Source organism: Chlorocebus sabaeus, chromosome 14 (genome assembly GCF_047675955.1).
Source record: "Chlorocebus sabaeus isolate Y175 chromosome 14, mChlSab1.0.hap1, whole genome shotgun sequence".
Taxonomy (NCBI): domain Eukaryota; kingdom Metazoa; phylum Chordata; class Mammalia; order Primates; family Cercopithecidae; genus Chlorocebus; species Chlorocebus sabaeus.
The window spans coordinates 63,470,168-63,482,109 of NC_132917.1; the positions used below are offsets into that span (position 1 = coordinate 63,470,168).

General features: G+C 35.7%; 1 pseudogene; it reads right to left on the reverse strand.

Annotated features, from left to right (window-relative positions):
- Nucleotides 1-8,743: 8,743 nt before the first annotated feature.
- Nucleotides 8,744-11,645, reverse strand: LOC140713274 (small ribosomal subunit protein eS4-like; annotated as a pseudogene).
- Nucleotides 11,646-11,942: the final 297 nt, after the last annotated feature.

Sequence of the window (11,942 nt, forward strand, 5' to 3'; positions counted from 1 at the left end):
TCCAGAACAATCAATGGATGAAGGAAGAAATCAAAAGGGAAATTAGAAAATACCTTGAGACAAATAAAACTGAAAACACAACATACCAAAACTTATGGAATGTAACAAAATAAATAACCTAATGTTATACCTTAAGGAACGAAAAAAGGATAACTAAGTGCAAAGTTATCAGAAGAAAGGAAATAACAAGATCAGAGCAGAAACAAGTGAAATAAAGAGTAGAAAAGTTCAATGAAACTAAGAGCTGGTTTCTTGAGAAGATAAAACTGACACACATTTAGCCAAATTAAGTAAGAAAAACAGAGAAGACTTGAATAAAGAAAATCATAAGCAGGGGACATTACAACTGCAACTCCATAAATACAAAGGATCATAGGCAACTACTATACATAATTATATACCAGTAAATTAGATAACCTAGAAGAAATGTATACATTCCTAGAAACATACAACCTACCAAGACTGAAACATGAAGAAACAGAAAATCTGAATAGATTTATAACTAATAAGAACTAATAAGAACATTGAAACAGATAAAAAATCTCCCAAAAAAGAAAAGACCAGGAACATATGGCTTTACTGGCAAATTCTACCAAATGTTGAAAGAAGAATTAATGCCAATCTTTCTCAAACTCTTCCAGAAAATTGAAGAGGAGAGAACACTTCCAACCCCATTTTATGAAGCCAGCATTACCTTGATACCTAAAGGCTTGATACCTAAACCAGATGAGGATACTGTAAGAAAAGAAAATTAGAGGTCAATATCCCTGATAAACATAGATGCAAAAATTCTCAACAAAATACTAGCAAATTGAATTCAATAGCACATTAAAAGAATCAAACACCATTATCAAGTGAGATGCAAGGATGGTTCAATAGACACAAAACAATAAAGATGATACACCAGATTAACAGAATAAAGGATAAAAATTATATGATCATCTCAATAGATGCAGAAAAAGCATTTTAAAAAATCAACATGTTTCATGATAAACTCTTAACAAATTAGGCATAGAAGTAATGTATTTCAACATAATAAAGCCATATATGACAAGCTCCCAGCTAACATCATATCAATGGTGAAAAGCTGAAAGGTTTTCCTCTAAGAAGCAGAACAAGACAGACAAGGATGTCCTCTCTTGCCTCTTCTATGTAACATAGTACTGGAAGTCCTAGCCAGAGCAATTAGGGAAGAAAAAGAGATCAAAGGAATCTACATTAAAAAGGAAGAAGTAAAATTGCTGTTTGCAGATGATATGGTCTTGTACAAATAAAATCCTAAAGACTTCACCTAAAATTAGTTAGAAGTAATCAACAAATTAAATATAATACCAGGATAGAAAATCAACATATTAATATCAGTTGTATCAGTTTCTACATTTCAACAAGGAACTATCCAAAAAACAAATAAAGAGAACAATCTCATTTAAAATAGCATCAAAAAAATTAATGTATTTGGGAATAAATTAAACTATGGAGGTAAAAGGTCTGTATACTGAAAACTACAAAACATTGATGATGAAATTGAAGACATAAACAAATGGAAAGATATCACATGTTCATGGATTGGAAGAATATTGTTAAAATGTCCATACTATGCAAAGTGATCAATAGATTTAACATAATCTTTGTCAAAATTGTATCATCATTTTTCATAGAAATAGTAAAAAAAAAACTAAAGTGTGGATAGAATTACAAAGGACCCCAAATATCCAAAGCAATCATGAGAAAAAACAAAGCTGGTGGCATCACCCTTCCTTCATTTTGTTGAGACAGATTTTCACTCTGTCACCCAGGCTGGAGTGCAATGTGCAATTGTGCAATCATGGCTCACTGCAGCCTCAATCTCTGTGCTCAAGACATCCTCCTATCTCAGCCTCCCATGTATCTGGGACTACAGGTACATACTACATGCCTGGCTAATCTTTTTACACTTTTTGTAGAGACAGGGTCTCAATATGTCGTCCAGGCTGGCATCACACTTCTTAATTTCAAATTACATTGCAAATAAATAGTAACAAAACAGTATGACACTGGCCTAAAAACAGACACACTAAGCAACTGAACAGAATACAGAGCCCAGAAATAAACCACACATGCACAGTCAACCAGTCTTTGACAAGGGCTTCAAGAATACACAATGAAGAAAGGTGATATATTCAAAAAAACAGTGTTGGAAAACTGGATATCCACATGCAAGGAAATGAAACTGTATCCCCACTTTACATCACTTGCAAAAAGTAACCCAAATTGAATTTAAGATGTAAGTGTAGAACTCGAAATTGTAAAACTCCTAGAAGAAAGAGAAAAGCTCCCTGACATTAGTCTTGGCAGTGATATTTTGGCTATGACACGAAAGGCACAGGCAATAAAAGCAAAAACAAACAAGAGTGGTGGCTGGGTACGGTGGCTCACGCCTGTAATCCCAGCACTTTGGGAGGTTGAGGAGGGTGGTTCATGAGGTCAGGAGTTCAAGACCAGTCTGGCCAAGATGGTGAAACCCCATTTCTACTGAAAATACAAAAAATTAGCTGGGCATGGTGGCACGTGCCCATAATCCCAGCTACTCAGGAGGCTGAGGCAGAGAATTGCTTAAACCTGGGAGTTGGAGGTTGCAGTGAACCGAGATCATGCCACTGCACTCCAGTCTGGGTGACAGAGCAAGACTCCGTCTCAAAAAAAAAAAAGGAAAAAAAAGAGAAAACAAAAACAAAGAAACAAACAAACAAAAAAAGGGGCTACATTGGGAAAAAAAAAAAGCTTTTGCACAGCAAACTAAACAATCAACAAAGTAGAAAGGCAACCTACAGAATGGGAGAAAATATATCTGATGTAAGGGGCTAACAACTAGAATGTATAAGGAACTAATACAGCTCAATAGCAAAACAAACAAACAAACAAAAAACAACAACAAAACACAAATAATCTGGTTTCAAAATGGGCGAAAGACCTGAATGGATACTTTTCCAAAGAAGATACACAAATGGCCAGCAGATAGAGGAAAGGGTACTATACATCACTAACCATCATGGAAATGCAAATCAAAACCACAATTAGAGATAATCTCACATCCGTTAGGATGTCTGTAATAAAAAATATCAAAAGATATCAAGTGTTGGCAATAATGTGGATAAATGAAAACCATCTCAAACTTTTGGTGGGAATGTAAATTGGTATAGCTACTATAGAAAACAGTATGGAGGTTCCTTACAAAATTAAAAATAAAACTTTTATATAATCCAGCAATCCCAAGTCTGGGTATATCTCCGAAGTCACGGAAATCAGTATCTTAAAGAGATATCTACACTCCCATGTTCATTGGATGGATGAACATTGGATTGGATTTTATCAATGGATAAAAAATGTGTTATGTATGTATAATAGAATATTATTGAGCCATAAAATGAAGGAAATACTGCCATTGTGATCTCACAGAAACAGAGAGTAGAATGGTGGTTGCCACGGACTGGGGCTGTGGGAAAATGAAGAGATGGTGGGCAAAGGGTACAAGCCTTCAATAGTAAGATGAATACAATTTGAGGTTCTAGTGTACAGTGTGAGAATCATACTTAAAAATATTGTTCTGTATACTTGAAATTTGCTATGAGAGTACATCTTAAGCATTCTGTCTCTCTCTCATTCTCTCTCTCTCACATACACACACACATACACATTAGCTGGCCAAGGTATCTGTGTGAGGTGATGATTATGTTAATTAACTTGATTGTGGTAATCAGTTCACAATCTATACATATATCAAATCATCATCTTGTACACTTTAAATATATGCATTTTTATCAATTATACCTCAATAAAGCTTTTAGAAAATGAAAAAATGGGCTGGGTTCAGTGACTCTCAGTTGTAATCCCAACACTTTGGAAGGCAGAGGCAAGAGGATTGCTTGAGGCCGGGATTATGAGACTAGTCTGGGCAACATAGTGAGACTCTGTCTCTATAAAATTTTTAAAAATTGACTAGGTATGGTTGTACATGCCTGTAGTCCTAGCCACTCAGGAGGTTGAGGTGGGAGGATCACTTGAGCCCAGGAGTTTGAGGTTACAGTGAGCTGTGATTATACCATTACACTATAGCCGGGGTGACAGAGGGAGCTTCTGTCTCGGGGAAAAAAAAAAAAAAAGGAAAAAATCAATGAAACAAAGAACTGTTTCCTTGAAAACATCAATAATGTTGACAAACCTCTAGCGTGGCTGAAAAGCAAAAACAGAGAGAAGACACAAATTACTAATATCAAGAAGAAAACAGGGATATCATTATAGAACCTGCATATGCTAAAAGAATAATAAGGGAATATGAAGGAAAATTCTATGTTCAGAAATTTGGCAACTTAGGTGAAATGAATCAAGTTCTTAAAAAGCACAATTCATCCAATATGAAATAGAGAATTTGAAACATTGTATAGGTACTAAGTAAACTGAATTCATAATGCAACATCCTTTCTTGCCCAGGCTGGAGTGCAGTGGAGTGAACCTAGGAGGCGTGGGTTGCGCTGAGCTGAGATTGCACCACTGCACTCCAGGTTGGGTGACAGAATGAGACTCCATCTCAAAAAAAAGAGATCCCCCTGCTTCAGCCTTTCAAGTAGCTATGATTACAAATATGCGCCATCATGCTTGGCTAATTTAAAAAATAATTTTGTAGGCAGGGTCTACTATGTTGCCCAGTCTGATCTATCAAACTCCTGACCTCAAGCAACTCTCCTGCCTCAACCTCCCAAAGTGCTGGGATTACAGGTGTGAGCAACCTAACCTGGCCTAGAAATTTATTTCTTGGGGCCGGGCACAGTGGCTCAAGCCTGTAATCCCAGCACTTTGGGAGGCCGAGACGGGCAGATCACAAGGTCAGGAGATCGAGACCATCCTGGCTAACATGGTGAAACCCCGTCTCTACTAAAAAATACAAAAAACTAGCCGGGCGAGGTGGCGGGCGCCTGTAGTCCCAGCTACTAGGGAGGCTGAGGCAGGAGAATGGCATGAACCCGGGAGGTGGAGCTTGCAGTGAGCTGAGATCCGGCCACTGCACTCCAGCTTGGGTGACAGAGCGAGACTCCGTCTCAAAAAAAAAAAAAAAAAAAAAAAAGAAATTTATTTCTTATAGTTCTAGAGGCTGGGGAGTCTAAGATCAAGGTGAGAGGGGCACACTGAGAGTCAAACTGGCTTTTATAACAGACCCATTCTTATGTTAACTAACCCACTACCATGGTAACCCATTAATCCATGACAAGTCTTCACTTCTTAATACTGTTACATTGGGGATTAAATTTCAACATGAGTTTCACAGGACAAAAACATTTAAATCATAGCAGAAGATATGCAGGTGTCAAGTAAGAACATATAAAGATATTTAACGCCATTAGCCATTAGAGATACAAATTAAAACCATGATGAGCTATTACTACAAACATAACAAAACGGCTTAAATAAAAAATAGTGATAAAACCAGATGCTGTCAAAAATGTGGAGAAACTAGATCACTCACACATTGCTGGGAGGAAAGTAAAATGGTACAGTCATCATGGAAAACATTATGAAAACAATATTGCAGTTTCTTGAAAAATTAAACATGCAACTACCATATCACCCTGAAGTTGCATTCTTGGGTGCTTATTCCAGAGAGATCAAGATTTAATGTTAATATACAAACTTGCACATGAAAAATTAGCTGCATGTAGCAGTGTTTCCCTGTACTCCCAGCTATTCAGGCGGCAGTGGCAGGAGGATTGCTTAAGCCTGGCGGGTTGAAGCAGCAGTGAGCTGTGATCACATCACTGCACTCCACCCTGGGCAAAAGAGTGAGACTCTCTGAAAAACACAAAACAAAACCAAACAAAACCCTGCAAGTGAGTTTTTATATATTTTTATTTATAATAGTCTAAAACTTGAACAAACTTAGATGTCCTTCACCAGGTGAATAATTGGTTAAACATATTGTGGCACATCCATGCCATGGAATACTACTTGACAATAAAAAGAAATAAAATATATATATTTTTTGTGGGTACATAGTAAGTGTATATATTCATAAGGACCATGAGATATTTTGATACAGGAATGCAATGTGTAATAATCACATCATGGAGAGTAGGGTATCCATCCCCTCAAGGATTCATTCTTTGTGTTACAAACAATCCAATTACACTTTTTAAGTTATTTTTAGATGTACAATTAAATTATTACTGACTATCGTCAACCTGCTGTGCAATCAAATGCTAGGTCTTATTCATGCTTTCAAACTATTTTTTGTACCCATTAACCATCCCCATCTTCCTCCTAACCTCCCACTAACCTTCCCAGCCCCTAGTAACCATCTTTCTACTCTATCTCCATGAATTCAGTTGATTTGATTTTTAGATCCCACAAATAAATGACAGCATGGGATGGTTGTCTTTCCATGCCTGCCTTTTTTCGCTTAACATAATGATCTTTGGTTCCATCTATGTTGTTACAAATGACAGGATTTCATTTTTTATAGCTAAATAGTACTCCATTGTGTATATGTACCACATTTTATTTATCCATTCATCTGTTGAGGGACACTCGGGTTGCTTCCAAATCTTGGCTATTGTGAACAGTGCTACAATAAACATGAGAGTGCAGATAACTCTTCAATATGCTGATTTCCTTTCTTTTGAGTATATACCCAGCTCTATATTTAGATTTTTGAGGAACCTCCGAGCTGTTCTCCATAGTGGTTGTACTAATTTCATTTTCATCAACAGTGTATGAGGGTTCCATTTTCTCTACATCCTTGCCAGCATTTCTTATTGCCTGTCTTTTGGATATAAACCATTTTAACTGGGGTGAGATGATATCTCATTGTAGTTTTGATTTGCATTTTGCTGATGATCAATGATATTGGGCACTTTTCCATATGCCTGTTTGTTGTTTGCATGTCTTCTTTTGAGAAATGTCTGCACATCTTTTGCCCATTTTTGGATTGGATTATTAGATTTTTTCCCTATAGAGTTGTTTGAGCTCCTTACATATTCTGGTTATTAATCCCCTGTCAGATGGGCAGCTTGCAAATATTTTCTCCCATTCTGGTAGTTGTCTCTTCACTTTGTTGATTGTTCCATTTCTGTGCAAAGTCTTTTTAACTTGACGTGATCCCATTTGTCCATTTTTACTTTGGTTGCCTGTACTTGTGGGGTATTACTCAAGAAATTTTTGCCTACACCAACGTCCTGGAAACTTTCCCCAATATTTTTTTAGTAGTTTCATAGTTTGAGATCTTAGATTTAAGTATTTAAATCAATTTTTATTTGATTTTTGTTTATGGTAAGAGATAGGGGTCTAGTTTCTTTCTTCTGCATATGGATATGCATTTTTCCCAGCACCATTTATTGAAGAGACTTTTACCCAGTATATGTTCTTGGTACCTTTGTTGAAAATCAATTCATTGTAGGTATGGGGATTTGTTTCTGGACTCTCTATTCTGTTCCACTGGTTTATATGTCCGTTTTTATGCCAGTTCCCTGCTGTTTTGTTTACTATAGCACTGTAGTATAATTTTTTTTCTTACCCTATCTTGATGTAGTATAATTTGAAGTCAGGTAATGTAATTCCTCCAGTTTTGTTATTTTTGCTTGGGATGGAGTTGATTAGTCTGGGGTTTTTTGTGGTTTATATACATTTTAGAATTGTTGTTTCTATTTCTATGAAGAATGCCATTAGTATTTTGATAGGCATTGCATTGAATTTGTAGATTACTTTGGGTAGTATGGACATTTAACAATACTGATTCTTCCAACCCATGAACATGAAACATCTTTTCTTTTTATTTTATTTTATTTTTTTTGGTGTCATCACTATTTTAGAATTTTCATTATAGAGATCTTTCACTTCTTTCGATAATTCCCAGGTGTTTTATTTTATTTGTGGTTATTGTAAATGAGATTACTATTTTGATTTATTTTTCAGATTGTTTGCTGTTAACATATAATAATGCTACTGATTTTTGTATGTTGATTTTTGTATCCTTCAACTTTCCCGAGTTTCTTTATCTTCTAATAGTTTGTGTGTGTGTGTGTGTCTCTGTGTGTGTGGAGTGTTTAGATTTTTCCAAATATAGGATCGTATCATCTTCAAACAATGATAATTTTACTTCTTCCTTTCCAATTTGGAGGCCCTTTATTTCTTTCTCTTCTCTGATTGCTCTAGCTAGGACTTCCAGTAATATATTTATTAACAGTGACAAAAGTGGGCATCCTTGCTGTGCTCCAGATCTTAGAGAAAAGGCTTTCAGTTTTTCCCCATTCAGTATGATACTAGCTGTGGGTCTGTTATATATGGCTTTTATTATGTTGAGGTTATGTTCCTTCTATACCCAGGTTTTTGGGGTTTTTCTTTTATCATGAAGGGATGTTGACTTTTATCAAATCCTTTTTTTGGCATCAGTTGAAATGATCATATGGTTTTAGTCTTTCGTTCTGTTGGTATGATGTATCATATTCATAGACTTGTGTATGTTCAACAATCCTTGCATTCCTGGGATAAATCCCACTTGTTCATGATGAACGATCTTTTCTTCATGCTATATTATCTTTAATTAAGTACAAAAAGCTTTCTAACATGTCTCTAGAGACCATTTCACCTACTTCTCCATTTGTTTACAGTGCTATAGTAAACAAAACAGCACGGGACTGACATAAAAACAGACATATAAACCAGTGGAACAGAACAGAGAGTCCAGAAACAAATCCCCATACCTACAATGAACTGATTTTCAACAAAGGTACCAAGAACATATACTGGGTAAAAGTCTCTTCAATAAATGGTGCTGGGAAAAATGGATATCCATATGCAGAAGAGCCAGTCTCTCGTCTCTCTCTTCAGCAACGGAGAGGCAGATACCCTTTCCTCAGGGAAGAGAAATTCATGGTTTGTTGCCCTTGCGAATAACAAAAATGTTGGAAAGGTGGGTGACAAATCTGTTGCCATTGGCATCTTTCACATGAACCACATCAAAAGATCCAGGATATCTCTCTCTGTTGGTGACTACACACATTCTTCCCAGATTAGCACCCCCTCCCCCTGCCCCCAGTCACCATACACAGGTTACCAGTGTTGAACTTGATAAAATCAGGAATCTTGCCAGTCTCCAAATCAATCTGAATCTGTTATTCACCTTGATGAGGGGATCAGGGCAGTGGATGGTGTGAACATCATGAATCACCAGATGAGGAATTCCTTTTGTACCCACAAAGATTTTTCTCACTTTGCACAACTTGTATTTAGCCTCCTCAGATTAATATGATGAACAACAGAGTGAGCCTTGGTGTCATGGATCTGATGGAAATTCTCTCCAGTCTTGTCAATGCTGATGACATCCATGAATCCAAGCAGGGTAGATTATATCAGTTTGGACCTTGCCATTGATCTTAATAAACCACTGCATGCAAATCTACTTTACTTCATCTCCTGTCAAGGCATACTTAAGTCTGTTCCTTAGGAAAATGATGACAGGGAGGTACTTTCTCTACTTGTGGGGACCGGTGGATGGATGAGGAGCAAACGCACCAATCAATTTATCCAACATACAATGCTTTGGAGCTGGTACTTGCTTCAAATGCTTCTTGGGACCACAAGCCATGGCTGTGCTAGGCACAGAAAGAGTGATGAATGATCTTTTTAATCTGATTTGTCAGTATTTTGTTGAGATATTTTGCATCAATGTTCATCAGAGATATTGGCCTATAGTTTTATTTTTTGATATATCTTTGTCTGATTTTGGTATCAGGGTAATGCTGGCTTCACAGAATGAGTTTGTAAGTATTCCCTTCTCCTCTATTTTTTAGGATAGTTTTAGGAGGATTGGTATTCGTTTTTCATGAAATGTTTGCTAGAATTAAGCATTGGAGCCATTGGGACCTGGGCTTTTCTTTACTGTGAGACTTTTTATTATGACTTCAATCTTGTTACTTGTTATTGGTCTGTTTGGGTTTTGGATTTTTTCATGGTTCAATCTTGGCATGTTGTATGTATCTAGAAATTTGTCCATTTCTTCTAGATTTTCCAATTTATTGGCATATAGTTGCTCATATAGCTACTAACAATTTTTTAAGTTTCTGCAGTATCAGCTGTAATGTGTCTTTTTTCATTTCTGTTTTTATTATTTGGATCTCCTCTGTTTTTTCTTAGTTGGCTAAAGGTTTACCAATTTTGTTTATCTTTTCAAGAAACCAACTTTTCCTTCCATTAATCATTTGTATTGTTGTCTTCCTTTCAATTTCACTTATTTCTGCCCTGATCTTTATTATTTCTTTTCTTCTACTAATTTTGAGCTTGCTTTGCCCTTGCTTTTTTAGTTATTTAAGATGCATTGGTAGGTTGTCTACTTGAAGTTTTTTTTCTTTTTTGATGTAATCACTTACAGCTATAAATTTCCCTCTCAGTAATGTTTTTGCTGTATCACAAAGGTTTTGGTATCTTGTGTTGCCATTATAACTTGTCTCAAGAAATGTTTTATTTTCTTCCTAATTTCTTCATTCACACACTCATCACTCAGGAGCATATTGTTTAATTTCCATGTATTTGCATAGTTTCCAAAATTCCTCGTTATTGGTTTTTAGTTGTATTCCATTGTGATCAGAAAAGATGCTGGATAGTATTTCAATTTTTTTTTTTTGTATGTTTTCAGGCTTGTTTTATGACCTAACATACAGTCTACCAAGAAGAATGATCCAAGTACTGAAAAAAAGAATGCGTATTCTGTAGCCATTGGATGAAATGTTCTGAAATATCTATTCAGTCCATTTGGTTTATAGTGCAGATTAAGTCTGGTGTAACTTTGTTAATTTTCTCTCTGGAAGATCTGTCCAATGTTGAAAGTGGAGAGTTGAAGTCTCCAGCTATTATTATATTGGAGTCTATCTCTCTCTTTAGCTCTAATAATATTTGCTTTATATATCTGGGTGCTCCAGTGTTGGGCACACATATATTTACAATTGTTATATTCTCTTGCTGAATTAACTCCTTTATCATTATTTAGTGACCTTTGTCTCGTCTTTTAGTTTTTGTCTTAAAATCTATTTTGTCTGATATAAGTATAGCTACTCCTGCTCTTTTTTGGTTTCCATTAGCATGGACTACCATCTTCCATCCCTTTACATTCAGTCTATGTGTGTCTTTATAGGTGATGTGTGTTTCTTGTAGGCAAGACATCACTGGTTCTTGTTTTTTATCCATTCAGCCATGTCTTTTGATTGGAGAGTTTAGTTCATTTACATTCATTGTTATTACTGATAAGAACTTACTCCTACCATTTTGTTATTTGTTTTCTGGATGTTTAGCAGTTTTCTCCTCCTTCTTTCTTCCCTTCCTGTCTTCCTGTTAGTGAAGATAATTTTCTCTGATGATATGATCTAGTTTCTTGCTTTTTATATTTTGTGTATTCATTGTATGGTTTATGGTTTGCATTTACCATGAAGTTTGCAAATACTATCTTATAATTTATTATTTTAAGCTGATAACAATTCTGCATAAACAAACAAATGAGCAAAAAGAAAACTAATACAATTTCTATGCCTTAACTTCACCCTTCTTCCCATGCTTTTTAACGTTTTGTTGTTTCCATTTGTATCTTACTGTACTCTCTGTCTTGAAAAGTTGTCCTAGTTATTATTTTTTACTGATTTATCATTTAATGTTTTACTTAAGAGTAGTTTACACACCACAGTTACATTATTATAATACTCTGTGTTTTTCTGTGTACTTACTATTACCAGTAAGTTTGTACCTTGAGGTGATTACCTACTGCTTGTTCACATTTTTGTTCTTTCTGATTTAAGTCCTTCCATTAGCATTTCTTGTAGGACAGGTCTGATGTTAATGAAATCCCTCAGCTTTTGTTTGCTTGGTAAAGTTTTTATTTCTCCTTCATGTTTGAAGGATGTTTTCACCAGATATACTATTCTAAAGTAAAA